The sequence below is a fragment of the Pagrus major genome, chromosome 3 (assembly GCF_040436345.1).
Source record: "Pagrus major chromosome 3, Pma_NU_1.0".
NCBI lineage: Eukaryota > Metazoa > Chordata > Actinopteri > Spariformes > Sparidae > Pagrus > Pagrus major.
The window spans coordinates 7,916,036-7,937,140 of record NC_133217.1 but is presented as its reverse complement, the minus strand read 5'-3'; the positions used below and the strand labels follow the sequence as shown (position 1 = coordinate 7,937,140).

The following is a 21,105-nucleotide window of genomic DNA, read 5'->3' as shown; positions in this document are numbered from 1 at the left end:
TGTTTCTGTTCATTTCCCAGACTGTTTGCCTTATTAGGGATGTCAGACATATAACTGGACTCTCATAAACGCATACAGACACTTCATCAAACCTTTATGTGTCTCTTTTCTTCCTGATGACACACCGTAGTAAAAACTAGTGCCTTTCTGTTGTGAAAACACCCAAAGGACAGCCTGTTTTGAGTTTTCTTCTCCCTATTGTGTGCTTGCTTATCAGTATTTTTGCTTCTTGTCATTCCTGGCAGCTTTGTTGTTGTGTCTATAGACACAGGTTTTCCCAGCCATCTGAGAGCAAGCATCAAGGAGTGTTTTGTTGTCTCTCAGACTGGTATCATTGTGTTCAGCTCAGGATTCTGTTGCTGTCTGTGGCCTGACTGGATTCCCCATCTGTAAACCACCTGCCTTAGTTACCCCGTGTCACCCTGGCTGGTCTGTGCTGGCCACACATCAGTGTTTTCCATTTCCTGTGGATGTTCCACATTGTCAGTGTGCCCACTCCCTTATCTTATCCCCAGCTATGTTAAAGCAGGAGAATATCATGGTACAGCTCAGCTCAGCTGGGCTCAGCGTGGTTCTCTATTGAGAGAAGAGAGGTATTGTAATGGAGGACTAGCTGGGTTTAATGTTGCCTTCAGGGCTTGTTGCTGCGTCTGTTCTTTTGTTGTCTGGAGGCGAAGCTTAACACTCTGTGTTTGTATTTTTGTGTGTGTGTGTGTGTGCATGTCCAACTTGTGTGGCTGCATGGCCCAGCCCAGACAGTGCGGTGGAAGAAAGGCACAGGAAATACCAATGGCATTTTTTACAATAGCTGAAGAGCTACCGGATGCATGACAGTCTTTAGGCATGAAAGTTTCTCACATACACAGCAGCGGGTTTCAGAAGTAGATTTTAGTTCAGATAGACACGCCTATCCTGAACTGGAGGTGTAAGGTGAGCCACTTCCTGCCAATATCTGCATGTTAGCCAATCCATTTCCTGTTGACAGTAAGAGTTAAGAGAAAGGTCAAGACATGCAGGCACAACCCTGCGACCCGATGTAATGCGGTTAGTCGTTAATGTTTTTCCGAATCAATTACAGGCCAGGCTGACAAGTGAAACATGTCGTGTCTGATGTCTGTTTCCATGTCCTCAGTGAATAGATGTATGGGGGGCTGCTGTGCACAGATTACATCATCCAATGACATCGTACCCACAGCAATGAAAGCCTGGCCTGAGGAATGCCCTCTGCTTGTGTTTTCCTTTCTCTTCTTTCTTCCCGCCCCCCACTTTCTCCCTCAATGTGGGTTACATGCAGTTAACCCATAAAAGGCAAAAATGAAGTTCTTTGAATCCTATGCTCCAGTCCATAAATAGCCCCACGTCAGCCTCATTTCAACTCATGTTGCAGCCTCTGTCCCACAAGCGAAGCCCCCACCCACAGTTTTACTATAACTTGATAAAAATAAGGCAGCCACTAGCAAAACCCCAATGAAAGGCTTCATGGGACTCTGCTTTAGGCACGCAGGAGGGATGAAAGTGTTTCAGCCGCGAGCCAGTCACCACACTGCTAGGGTGGAGGCCGAGCTGGCAGCGACGCTGGCTCGTGACTGACCAGACAGGCAAACATAGGCCGGGGAGGGCATGAGTGTAGCATATGGTTAAAAAAAAAAAAAAAGACGTGGGGGTAAATGAAAAAAAGGAAGACTGTGGAGAGTGGGAGGCTGAGGGCAGAGTTTAGGGGTTAGAAAATGAATGGGTGAGCCCTGAGATTGGGCACGGGGCATCTGTCAGGAGAGGGGAGGGCATGGTGGTGGAAGGGTGTGGCATGCATGAAGAGGAGGCTGGGCAAGGAGAACAATAACAAGCATCTGTGAGACTCCAGAGGGCAAGAAAGACAGAATGAAATGGAAAATATTTTGAAAATCGTAGCAAGCGTGAGCTCATGTGTTGTTGCTGTGTGCAGTGGCGTGATACTGATGAGCCGTTGGTGGTGGTGATAAATAACATCGTGCCTCCAACAGTGCAGTCAGTCAGTCAGTATGGCAGATAGGCAAAGAGCACCCAGCAGGGGAGGAAGAGAGCGCTTTTGGTGAAGCCAGGCCCCCGAAGCCACCCAAGACACGGCGTGTTTGCATGTGCACGTTGGAGTTAAGGGTAGCTTGATGTATAGCCACAGCTGGGGGGTGGGGGCTCTGAGGCTGTGGGAGAGGCCGGAGAGACAGCTGGCAGAGCAAAGGGTGAGTGTAACGAGGAGTGAGTGTGACAGCCACAGTGACTCCTTTGTTCCCACTCACTTGTGCCAGTCACAGCGAGTCGATGACAGATCTGTGAAGTGACTGAATCCTTTCACGGCACCTAGACCCGATACACAGTCTAGCTTTACATTAGCCCTCTACTCAGCATGTTTGTGTGACTGGCAATGGCTGCAGGAGATTTCCACAAGCGAGCCCATAACCATCTTCTGTAATGTCAGTGGTCCTGTAGAGCGCTTATTACACTTGTGATGATAGTCATCAGCTGCTAACATAATTGTAGCGCCAGCAATGTTGAACAGTAGCCTGTTCGCTATATGCTTATGTAATGAGTGTTGTTGAGGGGGCCTGTGTTCTCTGCTGAGTTATGGTTTAATAAGGGGAGTAATTTTTGCTCAGGCAGAGAGGAGTGTGTGTTGCAGGAGTCCTGTGCGGCTTCTGGAAGAAATGCTGCGACGGCGTGTGTGGAGTATTATCGAGGTGCAAGGTCACTTGAGACAGCTTATTCCACCTTTCTTTTATTAAACCTGTCTGGCGTGTGTGTGTGTGTGTGTGTGTGTGTGTGTGTGTGTGTGTGTGTGTGTGTGTGTGTGTGTGTGTGTGTGTGTGTGTGTGTGTGTGTGTGTCTGTCTGTCTGTCCCTGTCTGTCCCTGTCTGTCCCAGCACGTTAATTTTCCCTCCTCAGAATGCCAGTGGCCTTTAAATAATAGACCAATGGATGGGGGATGTACTCTGTAGCTTACTCCTCTCTATTAAAAGGTGCTCTTTTTCTCCGAAAGCTCTCCACTAAAGCATCCACTCTTTCACCACCATTTAGCTTTCCAGTAATTTATTTTATTATTTTTTTTATAGTTCAATAAGCCTTTTCAGTGGCTGACTTCTTCCTCTGAGTATCTGAACCATTTAGTTCAAGTAGGACAAGTAAAAATAGCCACAAATCAATCCCAAATGTTCTGGGGCTCTTCGCACATCTCGATCTAGGCTAGTGCAAGCCAACAGGGGATAGAGTGCCACGGCATTCAAAGCTGGGCAGAATGACTGGCAGACTGGCAGTTTAACGGAGGGCATGTTCATTAAAAATGTGACTGGTGGCAGAGACTCGGGCCTTGACACAGTTTAAAAGCCATTAAAGAGGCAGCGGCGGATTATGGTTTGTTGAGTTATGATGATGACATGACCTTTTGGTTATTACATGCTTCAGTAAAGATGGTAATCCTCGGAGCTATTGAATTTAGCTAAGTGGAGAGCATGTTTCCATTAAGAGATGTATATGACGTGTGCAACACTGCAGCAGCAGCAGCTTGTGGCAGAGCACATTATCAATGGCACAGAAATGTCACATGCTGTAAATGTGTCGTGTGATTCCAAAAGACAGATGGAAAGAAGAGCTGCAGTGTTGTGGAGTAACGTGCATTCATCAGCAGGCAGGCAAAGAGCAATCATAGATCTTCAGATGACTTTTTATGTTGGGAACATTCAAATAATAATAATAATAATAAAGACAAGTTTTTTCAGGTCACATACAAGCAAACATTCTGAAAACATTTGAGATTTTTTATTCAAAGAATATCATAAAAAATACATCCTATTTTTTTTCATCTTCACAGAAAAAATCCTCACAAATCACCACCAATATTTTCTTATTTTTAATGTTAAAAGGCAATAAGTCTGACTCTGAAGCAGTGTGTGCAATTTAGTGTTGCTGATAACATACTGGAATTTTTAACTTCAATAAAACATCTTGAAAAATATCGATATCCAATACAATGTTCAAATTCAAATTGGCGGAACACAGGGCATCAAAATTTTGATTTTTAGAAAGTGCAGCTGGCACTGGTGTATTGATTCTGCAGAAAATGAGTGTTGAAACTGTTCAGATATTCGGATTTGATACGTATGAATATATTGATATTTTTGACACCCACCACATTAAAACTCTTAGCATCAGCTGACTTAATCAACTCTGAGTACTTAAAGTTAGCCCAGATACGATATATATTGGACCAATAAGGCTCGGTAATGGGAAATTTATATTATTGGTTATTTATTGGTAACGCTGGAATTCTGGCTGATAAATAGAGACAATAATACCAAGCCAAATTGCCTTCACTGATTTAAAAAGTGCAGCTTTTACAAACTCCGATACAGTGGGTGGCTGTTTGCAACACACAGAAAAAGAAGAAAATAATGAAAGAAAGAAAGAAGAATAATGGGGTGATAAATCTTCCATCTTGCAAAAATGTGAAATTATCAGTTATTTTATCGATATCTGCCATAAGAAGCAGGAAAATATGTTATTGTTATCAGCAAAAAAAAAAACATCCCTATCGTGCATCCCTACTAATAATAATGACAGAACTGTAACACACCAGGGCTGCATGATTCATCTCTACTTCTATTCTTCATGCTGTCTCATGTTTACCTGAAAAATATTCTGCAGTATTTGCATGGAGCTCCATTGCATCACATCAAGAACTCCTAATGTTTCCCTAATTTAGATAATGACAAAATTGTGTTGCACTGCATGACAAGCTTTGTACAGGCAGCACAGCTAGTAGCAAAAATGAAAGCGATGTGTGTGAGAAAGAGATGAAAAACACAAAACTAAAAAAGAGTCAGAATCAAAGAAAACTTGCTGGTCTCGGAAGATGAAACAAATTAGCTTCCACCAACAAAAAATTCAAAGTTGATGATGACAGTTCATATTTGCAAGCAATATTTTGCCATTTTTTCAGCAGTGCAGGGAAACACTGCATATTTACACATAACTTTACAGAGAAGTCATTGAAAATGGGAGCTTATCTCGACATTCGGAAGAACAGTGAGAGAAAAATGTAATCTCAATTCTGACACATAGCATGCAGGAACAGTGCTGTCGCAGCTGTTTTCAGTGTTTGTGTAGACCTCCTCAGACTGTGTCAACCCTGTTCTCACAAGGCTCTAAATGCATCAGAAACCGTCTGTGCATTAGAGTTTCATGGGAAAATCTGCACTGCAATGCAAACGCTTTGGCTGAATATACACTATGTCTTCCTGTGTGTGTGTGTGTGAGTGTGTGTGTGACTGTATGTGTCGTCATCGTCTGAAAGCAATCCTGGTTGTGTATGTTTGTGTAAACGCCGGACAAAATGAAAGCAGGGCCTTGGTGGCTCAGCAATCATTTGCAATGGAAATTCTCTGACCCGGGACGCCCGATCCTTCACATCCCATTTAACTCGATGGAGCACATGCCAACCCTGCCAGCGCTGTGAGCAGAGGGAGTTAAGCTCCTATAATGTAACAAAGCAGGTCTGAAAAAGCTTTCTAGTCATCAGTGAACCAGTAGCCTTTTAGTTTTAAACCGCACTAAGACTGTAGTCATCACTGTGATGCTTTTTGCCTTACTCTATAATAAGAAATTGCTCAGTGTATCGCTTTTTGTTCAGCAGGCAACAACGGTTGGTGGATAACTCAAATCTACCAGACCCTTTAATCAAATCAGTGATTATAATACATCATCTTTGTTTGTGTTTCCAGGGCGGATTCTGTTCGATAATGAAGCCAAATATGATGTTTACTTAATTTGCTGGACCGCACTATTTCACAGTTAGATTTAAAGTTTCTCTCAACTCAAAAGTGTTTTGCTTATTGTTGCATCACTCGAGTGTTTGACTTTCACTAGAATTACACAAGAAGGCTGTTTTTGTTCGTCTGCAAAAGGAGGGAGAGTTTCTCTGTGCTCTCCTTAAATCTCTGTCAATGATGTGTAGGTACAGGCAAGACTTCACTAGTTTGGACTTCAGTCGTGATCCAATATGTAAATTGCAGAATTGTGATGAGGAAACTTGAAAACCTCCAGCACGCATTCGCTGTGGAACAGAAGATATCTTGTTTTCTCCTGGAGTTTTGAAATGAAGATTATTTACATATTCATAGATTCGTGTTTTTAACGAGGGAGAAGAAGTAGATGCACTTGTGAGAATGTTTAAACTGGGGAGAGTTAACTTTATTTGTGTGGGAAAAAAATCCTCTCAGGCACAAATTTATATTCCAAGCAGAGTATTAAAACATGTTTGTATGGGAGTGATGCTGCAGCCTCCTCAACAAGCATCAATCAGTGCTGGATCAATAGCTGTGCCTACTAGATTTGACTTTGATTTTCTATCTTGATTGGTGGGGATACAGGTACATTTAAGGGGAATTCAGGTATTTTTAAACCTGGGCCCTATATCTTCATGTTTAAGTAAATTATATAAATGATTCTTTGACAGCACTCATACAGCGAACACACCTGTGTTTTTCTACTTATATACTGTATACTTGTGGGGTAAATAAGACTATAAATAATAATCTCAAATGAACTGCAGAAGTATCGAAAGCCTTTACATATGTCAAACTGTTGCAGGTCATAATTGTAGGATTCTTGACAGAATTATTGGTCAATCAGTGGCAGTATTCAAGTTTTATTGTCACCTGAAGGGGAAACACCAGCGATCTATACAATGAAATCCTAAGGCTCAATTTAAAAATGACTCATCCAAAATTAGAAAAAAACAATATAGAGTAAACAAGAGCAGCACTCAGTAGAGCACATACGTCCACCAAGGCCCAACAGTCCCCTTTAATTCAATAAAGTCTAATACAATGTCAAATAAAACATATTTAAATCCAGTAGATACCAGCCACCTAAATACATCTGATTATTTATATAAAAATGCCCTATCTCTCAATGTGGAAAACAGAGAAAACATATCTGGATCTGCACCAAAAAGTTTATGGGGTCTATTTTGGGCTGAGACCCATCCTCCATCCAAGTTTCGTGGAAATCTGTTCAGTAATTTTTGTGCGATCCTGCTGACAAACCCAACAACAAGACAACAACAGACAGACGTGGGCGGGAGCATGTAACTGACATATGGTGTAAACATTCTGCAGGCACTGTTCACCCTGCATCACATCACCCCATTCATGGCAATTCAACTTGAAAAGCAGCATGTTTAACAAGATAGACCCCATTAAATATATATAACATTTCCAATAATCGTATTCTGCCGTACTGCCAGTGCTTTTGGGCAGAAAAGTTCTATTTTCTCCGTCAAAATGAGTGAAACTAAGCCTTTAGCTGCAGTATTGTTCTTGCGTAAGCTCCACTACTCTATTCTGGGATTTATACACACAAACTCACGCCTGGTCGGCCGAGTGCTCTGCTCTGTTTGTGTGTTCGTGGGCGTGCGCCAGTAACTTCCCACAGCACCTGCCCGTTTGGTTTTCAATTAGCACACAGAAGACGTACCATCATTATCTTCCTCGTGAACTGTGCTAATCCAGTTAAGGGATGGAAGATCCCTCACGAGCGGTATTCGGTTAGCTGGGACTTGATAACCGCTGTCTGTTTTATGAATGAGAGGCCCCGCAGAGGGGAGTATAAAAGGCAGTTTTACGTCTGTTGTCTTTCGCTTACATATACACTTGTGGCTGTGTGCGCATCTTTTCCATAATAGCCTTTTGTCTGGTGCTTTTTCCCCTGCTGTCTGGGGTATAATTTTAGCACTCTGAGGAAGTGAGATTTTTACATTTCAGCTCTTTGGTGGAATCGAAAGACACTTGAGCTTGACCCTGCTGAGTTGAACGGAAGAATGCAGTTAAAACATTGTGAACAAGTGTTGATTCTCAAGAATTTCTACCTTTTTATAGGACTAGGGAATTCAATGTTCCAGCTGCTGCTTTTCTAATGAATATTTTTCCATAACAGAGTTCGTATGAGCCAGGCTAGCAGGCATGTGATGGATAAAACATGCCTATGATGGCGTTGAGCTGGGGAAGAGTTATTGATTTGCCCTGCAGTAACACGGTTTGATTAGTTACACAATGTGCAAACTGGAGCAGGGCGTTGCTTTAATGCCCTTTTTTTTTTTTTTCAATGAAAGCCCGGCTTCATATAACCTGAACTGTGTGAGTGATTTTATAGACAAAAGACAGATTGTGTTTATGTTTTGCCTCCTCTGAAATGCACCCACTTGAAATGAGAGGGGGTGTGAGAGAGAGAGATGCTTGGATGCGCTCGCTGTTCTGCTGGAGTAGTCAAGGTCGCTTTATGACGGAGGCGTTTTTCTGCTTGTGAATGAAGAATGCTATGCTGGTCCCTCCTGGTGCTACGATGCCTCCCGCCTCCTCCAACACACACACAGAAACACACACACGCATACATACAGGCTTCGAAGTTAGACAATGGGACTATAGACCTGACTTCCCACTCTGACCAACCAAAAAGCAACATTCATCCCCGCCTCGGTCATGTGACCTAGCAGAGTTTTTGTGTGGTCCTTGCCCATCCCCTCTATATGTTCTCCCTCGCGCACAGAGGGGTCTGGTGAACTTTTGAGGAAGGCTTGTTCCTTGAAGCGTGGCCTCAGAGGCTCCAATCATTGTTGTCTGCAGTGATCAGTCATGGGGAAGCTCTGGTCAAACCATTCCCCGTTTCTCCCCCACTGTCTGCCGCTTTTGAAGGATTGCTCTTTGATATTTTGTTTCTCTACACCACAAACTGTTGTGTCTTTGGAAACAAGGCGCACATTTGTCGTGTTTCTTTTGACTCTCATGAGCTTGCTCCAAATCTTTGATATTTTAAAAAGGACTTCAGCTTTTGATGTCACAGAAGGGAAACTTTTAGTTCCTACAGGTGGGAAATGGGTCTTTATTTCTTACTAATCTTCAATCTGTTGTAATTCCAACGTGGCAATACGAGATATTTTTATTTGTTTTAGCGTTTACTAAGGAGAACATACACTATTCTTATAACATGGAGTACAAGAGGTCATATTTATTTAAAGTGAAGCTTAAAGGGGCTCTGTGTAACTTCTGTGTTGTGCTAATTTATGTTGGCAGACTCTTGAGAGTCTGAGAGAGTGCATAAAGTCACATCTTTTGGACTGTCGCAGAAAATCAGAGTCCTTCGCAAAAGAAATCCACAGTCCAGCAGCATTTGAAACGACTTAACCAAATCGCCCACAGGCTTGTACAGGCAACCGAGAGAGACGGGGAAGGTCTCATTTTTCTTGTCTCATTACAGTCCGCTCACATATGATAAAAGTGATTAATACATGTAAATTGCTACAAATTGTCACATAGAGCTCCTTTAAGAGATTAGTTTGTCACTTTTGGAAAAAAATGTATTCACATTATTGCTGAGAGTCTGGCGAGAAGATCAAATCATATTTGTCTGTTCACTATAAGGCTATAGAGATTAGCTTAAAAACTGAAAACAGGCAAGATCCACCTTACCAGAACCTCCAAAGCTCATTAATATATCTTGTTTCTTCAATTATTTCAACAATCATTTTTACAAGGTGTAAAAACAAGTTTTGTTTTTGTGGGGGTTAAGAGCGGGACGATTTCTTGGCTGTGTGCAATGACTTGTTAAACAAACATGATTTGCCATGTTCATTAGTGAGGTTAAACATTTTCAGTAGGTTGATTTTTTTACCTTTGGTTAATGAACAAGTATACATCGATCTTTTAAACAAACTCTCAGCAAGAAAGCAAATAAGTGTGTTTTTCCCCCCTAAATACCACACTATTGCAAAAAGTCTAGAGCATTGTATTACTCAGTCTGAAACCTTTCATGCTCTCTAGACTGAGAAAGTCCTGCTGGCGTATTGCAATTTGGAAATAGTCTTTTCCTTTATTAGCTGGAACCCTTGAGTTTTTCTGTGTCGACAGTCCTTTAAAAGAAATGCATTTATAAGATAACATTTGAATAGTACCAGTGTCAGCCCTGGAGTTAATTTATTCAGTGTTGCTGTAGTATTATGACACGTTACAGATTCCAGTCTGTTCCTTTAAGCAACCAGGCTCTTCTCTCCAGCTTTCGTCTTTAATGGTCCAGCTCTGTAAGTTGATTACACCAAAGACCCCACGTGCCTGCAGCCAGACCAGCCACTGTGAAGTCTTCTGGGGACACACATAGCATAGCTGACATTTTTATCTCCCTCACTCGCATCCCTAGCCGAGGCAATTTAAGGTTTAGAAACCGCTGTTATCAGCCTCAGAATTTAATCTGAGGTTCGTGAAAGCCTTCTGGTGAAGCTCTGAATGGACGAGTGGTGGAGTGTGGTGTCTTTCATGGTAACTTTAGCCGCATTCCTGATGTAGAAAATCCTTATTCCTAATGATTTCAGCCTGCTTACCAGTAAAATGGATACTAATGTGTATTTTCTGGTTTCACAAATCGGCATGTAGACTCCAACAATGTTGATGTTTCTTGCTGCTGCAGGAATTTGGTGTAGACTTTTAAAAACATCATTGAATCAGTTATTTCCATAACTTACGCCTCCTATATTTGCGAGTTTGGAGGAAATACACTATGGACAGTGGGTGTTTGACCTGGATAGGCTGCTTCCAACAGGGCTAAGAAGCCTGAGAGCAGAAGGTCACACTGTCAGTGACTCAGTACGCCCGTGGGCTCTCTCACACTCACACTCACACTCACACACACACACACACGGACACTCTTTCCCTAACTGGCAGTGAAAAGGCTTCCAGGGTAAACACCTAATTGTGCTCCTCTCTTCTGTTTTTAAGCTCTCACCGCCGACCTTGATGCTGACAGATATTGAGTTATGTAAGGATAGCATGTTATTTTTAAATCTAAAGAGAAAAGAGATTGTGTTTGAGCAGAGCACACAGCCTATTGTGTTTCAGTTAGTGAGGCGATGGAGGAAAAAACAACATGTATAATAGTCACATTACGTAACACTCTTGAATACGTAAGTGCGGTGGATTAAAATACACACACCTGGGTATTTTAATGGTACAGGTGATGTTTCATAAGCACTTTAATATCCCAAAATATCATGTGCTGAGATTGATCAGGGAACAGTGCTGAACATTTGTGAACAATGTGTCACCATGTTTGTCTGCTCGCTTCTCAGTGTTTTGTAACTCGGACGTTGGATGCTGTAAACAGCCCATAAATTCAAATAAAAAGCCAGATTTATTCAGTCATCAGTCACGATATTGCTAATGAGATAATGGCACTTGGAAGCAAACACCAACTTCTGAATTTCAGATGAACCACGAACACTTTGTTGAGCTCTCCGTCAGTTTGTTAAATCACTTAGCACTACACTAGTCAGCCAATTTTGTTTTTAACACTATTTCTCTACACGTTTTTTTCGAAATAAACCTTTTTTCCTGAGAGTTAGAAGAGAAGTGTTGCACATGAAATGTACTGTAAAAACTGAGGTGTGAAAAATACTTTCTAGTTATGAGAAATTAAATTACTGAGCTTTACTAGAGGTGCTGTTAGGCGATTTATTTGGACAGACCCAAGCTAGCTGTTTCCCTCTGTTTCAAGTTTATGCTAACTGGATAGCTGAGAGCGGTATCAGTCTTTTTTAGCAAGAAACCTCTATGCACTCTATTTCACAGCAAATGTAAGAATTTTTCACCACACATGAGGTGTATATTATGGACTGGAAAAACAAAAAGAACAGATGAGTTCTGCAGAGACGTCGGAGCTCACGGAGGTTCCTGTAGGAATGAAGACTTCGGTCGACTTGCGGTCGACTTGCATACACAGAGCTATATGGAAACGAGGCGTTAGTGTGAACATTATTCTTGTTACTGTATACCGTTGATTGACATTTCTGAAATCTTTCCCTTTCTTCATCTTAAATTCAAAGTTGTTTTTGGTTAAGGAAAAATATGCTCTGAGGGATATAAGAGCGAGACGTTTCCCCAAATGTGGTTGGTGCTTTTTCATGTGTTTTTGATGTGCAGTGTTGGTTTCTCCGCTGACTTTAGCACAGAGGATTTTAGGGAAAACATCTAGTCCATCACTTAACTTCCAAACTTTGCAGAAAGCGCTGCACTAAACTGGGCAATGACTATGCAAGCATTATATTCAGAGCACACACAGTGTAAGCTTTCTGTTTTCGGCTGTTTGTTGCCCCCATGCAGTTTGCCCTGAACTATCTGGTATAAAGCTATTGTGATACAAGCGAGGAGTCAGTAGCACATTAATCTGTGCGACCATGTTCCAATTATTATGATTATTATGAAATATCACAGACAACAATAAGAGGACACTTGCACAACCCGTGGGCAGTGAGACCCAAATAACAGTCTAACTCTACTTGACATTTTAATGCAGTACGGTAGACCCAGGAGTGTTCAGTCCAATTAAGTAGCTGCTGCAGCTAGCAGGTTGTGTACCTATTAACTTTGCCTCTGCGGCCTTCACTGCAGGCTGTTTACTCCACATGAATGGTGCAATTTTGACTTTATTTTGCAGGGGGAAGTCTGTTCTTAACTCCTATTTATTTAATCTTGTCCAGAAAATAAAGGAAATTATGCCTCATACACATTCCATCCCTGGAAAACTCTAATGCCATGCGCTCGTTACAGTGTTGGGAATTGAGATATCTGTAATTTGATCATGCATTACTGTATGTTTTGATAGATTGCAGACATACACATCCAAGCATATGCATTGATGATGATGATGATCTGGACTCCAAACTGCAACTTGATGGAGTAGTTGCCTGCTGTTATTACACATGGCCCGTGATAATTACATCACAAGTCATCTCCCAGTATAACTAATCCAGTTCAGACTTTTCCAAGCAGGAAGTCTGTCTCTCTCCAGTAGCCTTTTCCTTGTTGATATAGTGGGATTTCTACAGGCTAGTAGCTTGTGTTTACTCATTTGTATAAAAACTAGCATATGTTTACCAAGAAGCTCGCCTCAGGCGGTTGCTTTGCGCTCAAGGCCAAAGAAAATGGTTACCTCTCAGTTTGGATTTGGCGCATTCATACACCTGCTCCTGAGGTGTTGTTTTGCAAGGTGACGTGCAGTTTGGAAACTGAAACGTGGCCCAGCTTTCTTGTTGTTGACGGGGAGGATTGTAACAGACCGTTGCATGTTGAAATTCATGGATCATAACCAGTGGAGTTTGACGATTACAACTAAAGCATGTTACTCCTCTTCAAGCCGAATAAATTTGGATGTGGTTTTGAATAATAGATGATCCCCCGAGGTGTCGTGGAATTATCTTTGCCTGACAACCTTCTCTGCAAGCAGACTGTGGGAATGTGCAGATTCATTTCATATTTGAAAAATGGCAACAACAAAAAAAACATTCATTGAATAAGAAAAAGGGGTTATGAAACACTAATCGACTGGATGACGTCAAAACCTGTCTGATATTATTATTCAGCATTTGCATTTACATTTTTGGGTTTTTCAGCAGACACTCTCAGGGAGAGCCATTTAGAGCTGAGTGTAACAATAAGCTCAAATTTCTGAATCACTAACATTTCAAGCAACGGGTAGTAATGTGCGCCAGGGTCAGAGCCCCAGCTGAATGATAATAGTCTCTCTTAAAATAGTACAAACAATAACAACAAACAGAATTTAATAGTTGTAGTCAGAATGTTGCAAAAAGTCTTTATCTCTTACTGAGAAGGCAGACAGGAGGCAATCATTTACTTATCTATTATTTCTATTTTGAAGGGGCTCTATTTGACAATTTGCAACAATTTACATGTATTAATCACTTTTTTATTGACCATATGTGAGCAGATTGTGACATGACGTGAAAAATGAGAATCCCTCATCTCTCTCGGTTGCCTGTACAAGCGGATTAACTAACCTTATCTTAGAACCGGAGTCTGCCAACATAAACAACCGCCTTCCAGCACAACACAGAAGTTCCCCAGAGCCCCTTTAAATTTTAAGCCACAGACCTTAAAGGGTGCAATATGAAATAATGTCAGTTTAAATAATTAGAAAATGAACTAATATTATTAACAGAATGTAAAGAAATACCAGACCAGCTACTGTAGACTGTACCTCAAGCTCCTAACAGGACCGCTAGCTGCATGCCTAACTGTGCAAGCTATCTAACGGCAGCCAAAGTTAGCAGCACTTAGCAGTTACTCCGGTGATATGTTGCGTCCTATTTTTGGTATGAATTCGACAGGTGGCCAGTTCTTACATATTGCACCTTTTTAACGGTCAAATTGGGTGAATAAAAGTCAATGAGATTTTAATAAGCTATGATACAGGACATTTTAAATAAACTGTATGTAATGTGTAATAAATGCAGTATACCACTGTTTACACTATAGTTTGACGAAAAGGGAATTTTTCATGTCTTGTAAATGAAACAATTACCTCAAGATTTCCTCTTTTGCCACCTAATTATATCTGATTTTCAAAAATGTGAGCCTTTATGTTTGTTAGTAGTTATTATGTTCAACATTTTAAATTCAAACATTGCTTCAACACAACCAGCTTTGCATGCTAAGGTTGAATTGCTCGAGACTGGAACAACAAACAGCTTAGATGCACAGTTTGTCAGGTTAACACTGACCAGACTACAAGCTGCTGCTCCTTTTTCTTTTTCTTGGAGTTTATAAAAGCAGAATGAATCACATATAAACAGAGCAGCAGGCCATGATTATAAACCACTTGTTAGCAGTCCAGAAGAGACTTGATTACTGACATCTAACATCTCTGGTATCAATCAATCATCACTTTTAGGCGTAAAGCTTGGCTGTTGGCACTAATGCTTGTTCATGAAGAACAACAGCTGTGGTTAGCTTGAATCCTCGTTCGTCATGGTAGATACCAGAAGTATGTTTTTGACTATCAGGAAAAAACTTCAGGAATACAGTCCGAAGTATACTATAGTTGTTGAATTAGGTTTGTTGCCTTAATCCGTGTGCTCCAGTATACTTCGGTATGTATTCCTGGAGTTTTTCCTGGTGCCGGTTGAAAGGAGGTTAAACTCCTTCCTTCATCTCTGTAGGCTGGACTTTGGCATTGATAAGTCAGGAGATGTGAAATCCAGAAACACACAGCTTTCAATTTTGACAAGAGCAGCCGGTGGAGGGAGAGAAGAAGAAGTGATAAGAAGGACTTTGAAAGGTTGTCGACAGACGGGTTGCAGCCTTCTGGATGGTTCAGTGGTGCTCAGACAGAGTAGAGAGGCGGAGGGGCTCACGAGGGAGCTGAGATAGTTTGGATAGATTATTAAAGCATTTGACACGAAGTTGGGCCGAGTCCCCAGTGAGTGCTCTGACTCAGCAGACTTCAGATATTTGTGTGTAGAGCACACTCAATATTCTTCTCTAGTCTAGCAGGGAGTCATTAGTGACAAAGGTCCTCTAAACTTTTTCACTTCCTCAGGTCTCCATGACACTCAGCTTTGGCTTCAGCAAAGCGACTAACCACATGACGGCTCGACTCATACACAGTGCTGTCTTCTCATTTTCTCAGCTTGAGACAAAATCGTAATAATAACATAATCTGTTTCTATTAGCTTGTTGTTTTTTCCGGTTGCTGTGTTGAAATGTTTTTCTTCTTGGATACCTCGAAGGCACTTTGGGAGTTTGTGTCATGAGTGAAAGCTCTGGATGTTTGCATTTATGAGGCTCATACGAACCAAGTTTGACCTCAGCCTGGGTGGAGTAAACATCTGTTTTTGTGTGACACTTGCACAGATGGCCTGTTGAGCTCACAGTCTGAAATGATCGCCCCCTGCTCAAACAATAAATGTTTCATACGGGCATTTAGCCTCTTAGCTGATGATCAGTGGTCTTTTGTGACAGTGTAAACCGTGTGACTCACTCTGTTGCCGCTTGCTGTAGACTCGGCTCTGACTCCGTTACATCAGTGGTGATTGGGGCAGAAGTGAAAGTGTGTAGCATGGTGGTGGCAATCACATAATTTCTGGCCATTTTTACAGTACAGTATTAAACAGTATTCAATTTACAATTGAATCAAACTTGACTTTAGAGGCAATAATTATATTTGAGTTTAATACATTGACTTTAGAATCCATTGATCCTTTTCTTGCTCGCTATCATCTTATCTTTAAATTTTCCCGCTTCTTTCGCTGACGGACCTGTTTCCTCTTTTCTTGACAAACGCCTACTTCCTCCTTCTGTCTCTCTCTCGGCGCTCTCTTGGTCGTTGCTTTGCCTGAGGCGAGGCACTGCACAAACCTTTCTGAAGTCTTTGTCTTTGGCGTATGATGCTGAAGGCACTTCACTTGCAGGCAGATACTAAAGTTGTTTAGAAGAGAGCTGCCTTCTCTCTCCACTATAAGCGGTCGTTTGCATGAGAAGAAGGTTGATTGGGAGAAGAACCACCAAGCCCGTTTGCTGTCAAGTTTTCCGGGTGAGTCCTCTCATCGTCATAGTGTTTTTTACTCTGTCTTTGCGCGACACAGGATGCAGTAGGCCTCAGGGTGCGGCTCCGTGCACCCTCCTGCCTCCTCTCCTCTCCTCTCCAGTGTGTCATCAGAGGGCACGAACATTGTGGCTAGATGTTTGCAGTCTGGATGTAGGGAATGTCTTGGTACGTACTGTACATGCTTGTTGGCTTATCCGAGACAGGACTCAGTGTGGGTTTTCCACATCTAACCAGAGAAGAATGGAAATGTCAAAGAACGGATGTGTTTTTAAGACAGTTGAGCGTTGTGGCCTAATGGCTTAGGGGGGATGGAAATGTGGTGTCCATAGTTTATGATTTTGGAAAGGATAAAGAAAGACCATACTTAGGCAGCCGATAAATCTGCTGCATTGGAAAGTAATTACTTGGCAATATTACTTGGTCTCTTCATAATACGCATTATGGATTAGTTGTGTGCTTGCAGGCCTATTTTTGCCTTGCGTTTTCTTCTCCTCTAGCAAGCGTCTTGTCTTTTTGTGTCCTTGTCTCCAAATGTTCCAATGTTTTGATTATCTGGGTTGCAGAATGCCATCCAAGTACCTCTAATTGTTTCTGACTCACTTGTTTTCCTCAAATTGCTGGCTTGCTCTGCTCGGAACACACTATTTAGGCTACACTTGTACCTTGCTCAGCAAACAGTGTCACTCCATACTTCACTCGTTCTCCTGTGTGTGCACATTTATGGATCTAGACACACATGCAGTAGATTCAGCCGTGCACGTACTGTATACAGCCGAGTACGAGAGTGGACTTGGTGTCCTCTCAAAGGGCTCACGCCTCAGTGGGAGGTTGGTTGACTGCTGTTGAGAGATGTTACGAGCTGCTGGTACTGACATTTGACAGGATATCCTGGTTGCAGCAGTTCAGTGACAACCTGGGCGGTTTTGTGACACAAACCTGCTGTGAGACACGCACAGAGAAGTCAGCACGCTGTTGTGATGCTTGTCAGTCAAATCCCCAAACTCTGGAGGATGCCTTATATGTCTTCTTACACAACACATGTCCTCATGTGACACTTTATTTTTGTGAGGAAAGTTTTTAGACCAAATGTTTTCTTGGTATCTTGTTTATGCATGTTAAGTCTCTCAGAGCTTGGCACTTCCTCCTTTGGTTGAGTCTAGAAGCCATATTTCTAAACCCTGACCCCAGCCTTCCCCCTTTTCCTTTTGTCTTCTTCCTTTATTTGTAGCTGTTTTGTCAGCTCTTTGTCTCAGAGCCAGCAGCTTTTCCTGTGGGCTGGGTGTTGGGTATGTATGTATGTGTGTGTGTTGGGGAGGGATTGGGCACAACACAGAAGCATTTTTAAAATTCTCAGTTTCAATGCACCCTTTCTTTTATGTTACTCTTGATGTTTTAAGTGTTTTACTTAACAATTCACAGTAAGGGGAACCTGCACTCCAGTGAGTGCTTCTGCAGTTGCCAGGAGTTAAATTGAACGATTGTTGAGTGTCTCAACTCGTTTGATAAAATCGAGCGTACAGTGTGATAAAGGACATAACCATAACTTATATTGCCTGAACATTGTTGGGATTAAGACTCGTTAAAAAATAGCTAGCAAACAGTTGCATAGAAGTAATGGTTAAATATTTTGTAAAAGATGGCATTAACAGATGCAGCAGGTTGCTAAAAGGGGCTGATATAATTGAAATAGCTAATAAATAATGGAGAAATAGCAAATTAATGGCTAAATGGTTAAATTAGCTAAAAATAATGGAGCATTTCTTAAAATAGGTCCATGTCATTAAGAAATAGTTAGCAAACAGTAATCAGTCTCTGCAGGATTTTGCAGGCTTTTTCTTGGGGTTGTTGTTGCCAAAAATGTCTGACATCATGGCAGCTTTATTTTAAAAGCCAAATTGTGTTGAACGTAGCAATGTTTTTAGCCGTTATGTTGGGAATTAAATTGCAGGAGCCAGTGATAATTGGCACTCTGGCACTTGTGATACACAATAAATCTGGATGCAGCTCTCTCTGTCACGATGTTTTGTGATTGGTCGGTTGTCCATATGTTCCAGCCAGTCTCTGAATGTATTTTTTTTACAGAAAGCTGGTTTTTGATCGATGACTTTTCTTTGTGTCCCACCACAACGTTGCACATCAGACAAGTTCTACATGAACTTAATTAGAAACCCAACTACCCCCTTACTGATATCCAGTGGTTTAAACTTCTCACCTTGCTGCAGTGATGTGCAGGTGTACTCAGGTTGTGTCAGTAAATCATGATATCACTGTTGGGTGTAGTTAGAGGTGGAAAGGAGCACACTTTTGACCCCACCAAACCACACCCATCAGTGTCACTGATGCAGATGTTAAAAGGGCAGTGAAACACTGCTTTTCAGATTGGAGTTAAGTAACTCTTTAAGTTTGTGTGTGTGTGTGTGTGTGTGTGTGTGTGTGTGTGTGTGTGTGTTTCTGACATACACACACCTCTCCTCAGGGGTGTAACGTGACCATCCTGTAGCTAGTATGCGTGTAGGCGTGTGAAGGCGTCACGCTCGGAGCAGCAATAACTCGGTCCTGTGCACCATGCCAGTGGCCTTTTTGTCTCAGCTCTCAGATAAAAGATGGTGCTCTTTTTGTAGGCTGTCACATACACACACATTCTCACACACACACACACACACACACACACACACACACACACACAGGCCCCTGCGGCTAGGCGGGCCCTTTGTAGAGTCATCAAATGAAGAGCTTGAAGGGGTCCTTTTGAAATCCACCCGGCACATAGGCTACAGACACACCCACACACAGGCACAGACACAGATGTCTGCATATACAATTGTAGGAGTTAATGCACACTCTCCCACACTCAAAATGCACATGTTACTGTGAAATTTGATGGTCTGAACATAATCTAAGCACATGAGAGCGAAGTTTAAGAGGATTCATTTTTATAGATTAAGAAAAAAAGCCTTTGAGTGTCAGGGTGGCTTCATGGTATGTGTGTTGTTAAACTGGATGAAAAATAATTTTATATTGCTCACATATCTGGTCCCCCAAATCTGATTATATGCTGTTGCTGTGCATGACAATAACAGATTGAGATGTTCTCTAAAACCATAATAATTACAGCTTGAAATTGAATATAAAATTGTTTTTCAAATAGTCAGAGTGAGGGTTTCTTAAGAAGTTGCTTGTTTGAAACAAGTACTATTGGGTCAGAGGCCTGTGTGGTCTGCTGTAGGAGGTTGAGGTTACACCAAGTTAGTTCTTTTTTTGAAAAGTCAAAAAGCGTGTCAGCGGGGAAGATATTTGACCCTTGGCCATAACTTTTATGAAGAAGACTAGCTGGAGTTTGATGCCTGGTTATCAAAAGTAGAACTGGGAAGCCTGGGAAAAGAAAGTAGTTGCAGTAAAGTTGATGTTACAGCCGAGGGCAACAATAAAATGAATTTCTGACACTTGTATGTATTATGTCAATATGACTCTGGCAGTGCACATGGGGGGTCTGAGGTGTGCTGTTTAGCATCTGGCTGCTCAGATTGCTCCAAATTAAGTGTCAATTAAATGCAGATGGTCGTATACAAGTCACCCAGAATTTGAACCTTGATGGAAGGATGACAATTTAGTAGATGTGTTAACAGAGGCTTTTCTATGCTTTTAAAGTGTGAGGTTTATTGGGGCTGAGTGTTGGTAGGTCACACTGACATCGTCTGTAAAAGAAACTGCTGCTTCGTGTTCTTTCACACCATTAGAGCTCATAGAAGAAGGTCCCAGGAGGAGCTGGCAGGAGAGGATCTGCGTAACTTAGATCGTGTTCCCCTTCATATTCACGCCCCCAGTCTCACTCAATTTGTCTCCTCTCTCTCTCTATCAGCAACTCCTGATGGAGTTTTAATTAAACTTACTTCAAAGTGTTAAAATTCCTTAAATACACCAAATCGGCATTTTCATTTTATATGCAGGGATGTCTTAATTAAAATTCTTTGAAAGCTGTTACACGCAATTAGAAAGTGATGTCGGTGGAAATTAAATGGGGCAAATGCCATAAATTGCATAGTTCAGTATTGGATCTATTAATTTTATTTTTGTGAGACTGCTAATTATTTTTGCATACCAGCTTTTTGTTTCTTTATCTTGAATAAGTTGTTTTTAATCCACTTTCAGGTACAGTTGAGGAAGCGTTTGGCATTTTGAAACTTGCAGACACCCTGCTCTGTGTCTATGTCAAGTAGTAGTTGTTACTATAAGCCATTGGTCAACTAGTCGTCACACGTTTATGATATCACTGCAGCTTTAGTGGCAAGTGGTGGTCCCTGTATTCAAACTTTCTTACTATTTTAAGTGCTGTTTGTCCAAACTGCACCAAATTCGGCACTGCACTTCCTCATTGTAGGTTGGGCATGCACGAAGTGAACCATTATGAATGTGTCAGAACAACCAGCAAGCATTCTGAACATTTTGTTGATTTAATTCAACACGCTGTCCTTATATTATAACATTAAACAATTTTCGTTTTAAACATAGGAATAAATCCTCAGCACAAGTCGTATCTTCATCGTCCTCTGAGTCAAACCTCCTGGTTGGAGCTGCTGTAAATCTCCTCTGTACTGTATATATTCCCTGTCCCTAGCTGTCCTCCGTTGGTCCCAGTCCCACAGTGTTCACTGGGTAGCCGCTGAGCCCAGTTCCGTATCCCACTTGCCTGGC

At 41.7% G+C, this 21,105-nt stretch overlaps 1 protein-coding gene across 2 annotated transcripts in view; it reads left to right on the top strand.

Moving 5' to 3' along the window:
• The window catches only part of elmo1 (engulfment and cell motility 1 (ced-12 homolog, C. elegans)), a 119,204-nt gene that overhangs the window by 9,752 nt on the left and 88,347 nt on the right, over positions 1-21,105 (top strand). Inside the window, exon 1 of one of the 2 annotated variants that reach the window (XM_073463398.1) lies at positions 16,171-16,398. The exons of the other annotated variant lie outside the window; for it this stretch is intronic. The gene's annotated coding sequence lies outside the window, so the exon portion shown is untranslated. Of the gene's footprint in view, positions 1-16,170; positions 16,399-21,105 lie in introns of those variants that run through there. 2 annotated transcript variants of the gene reach the window in all.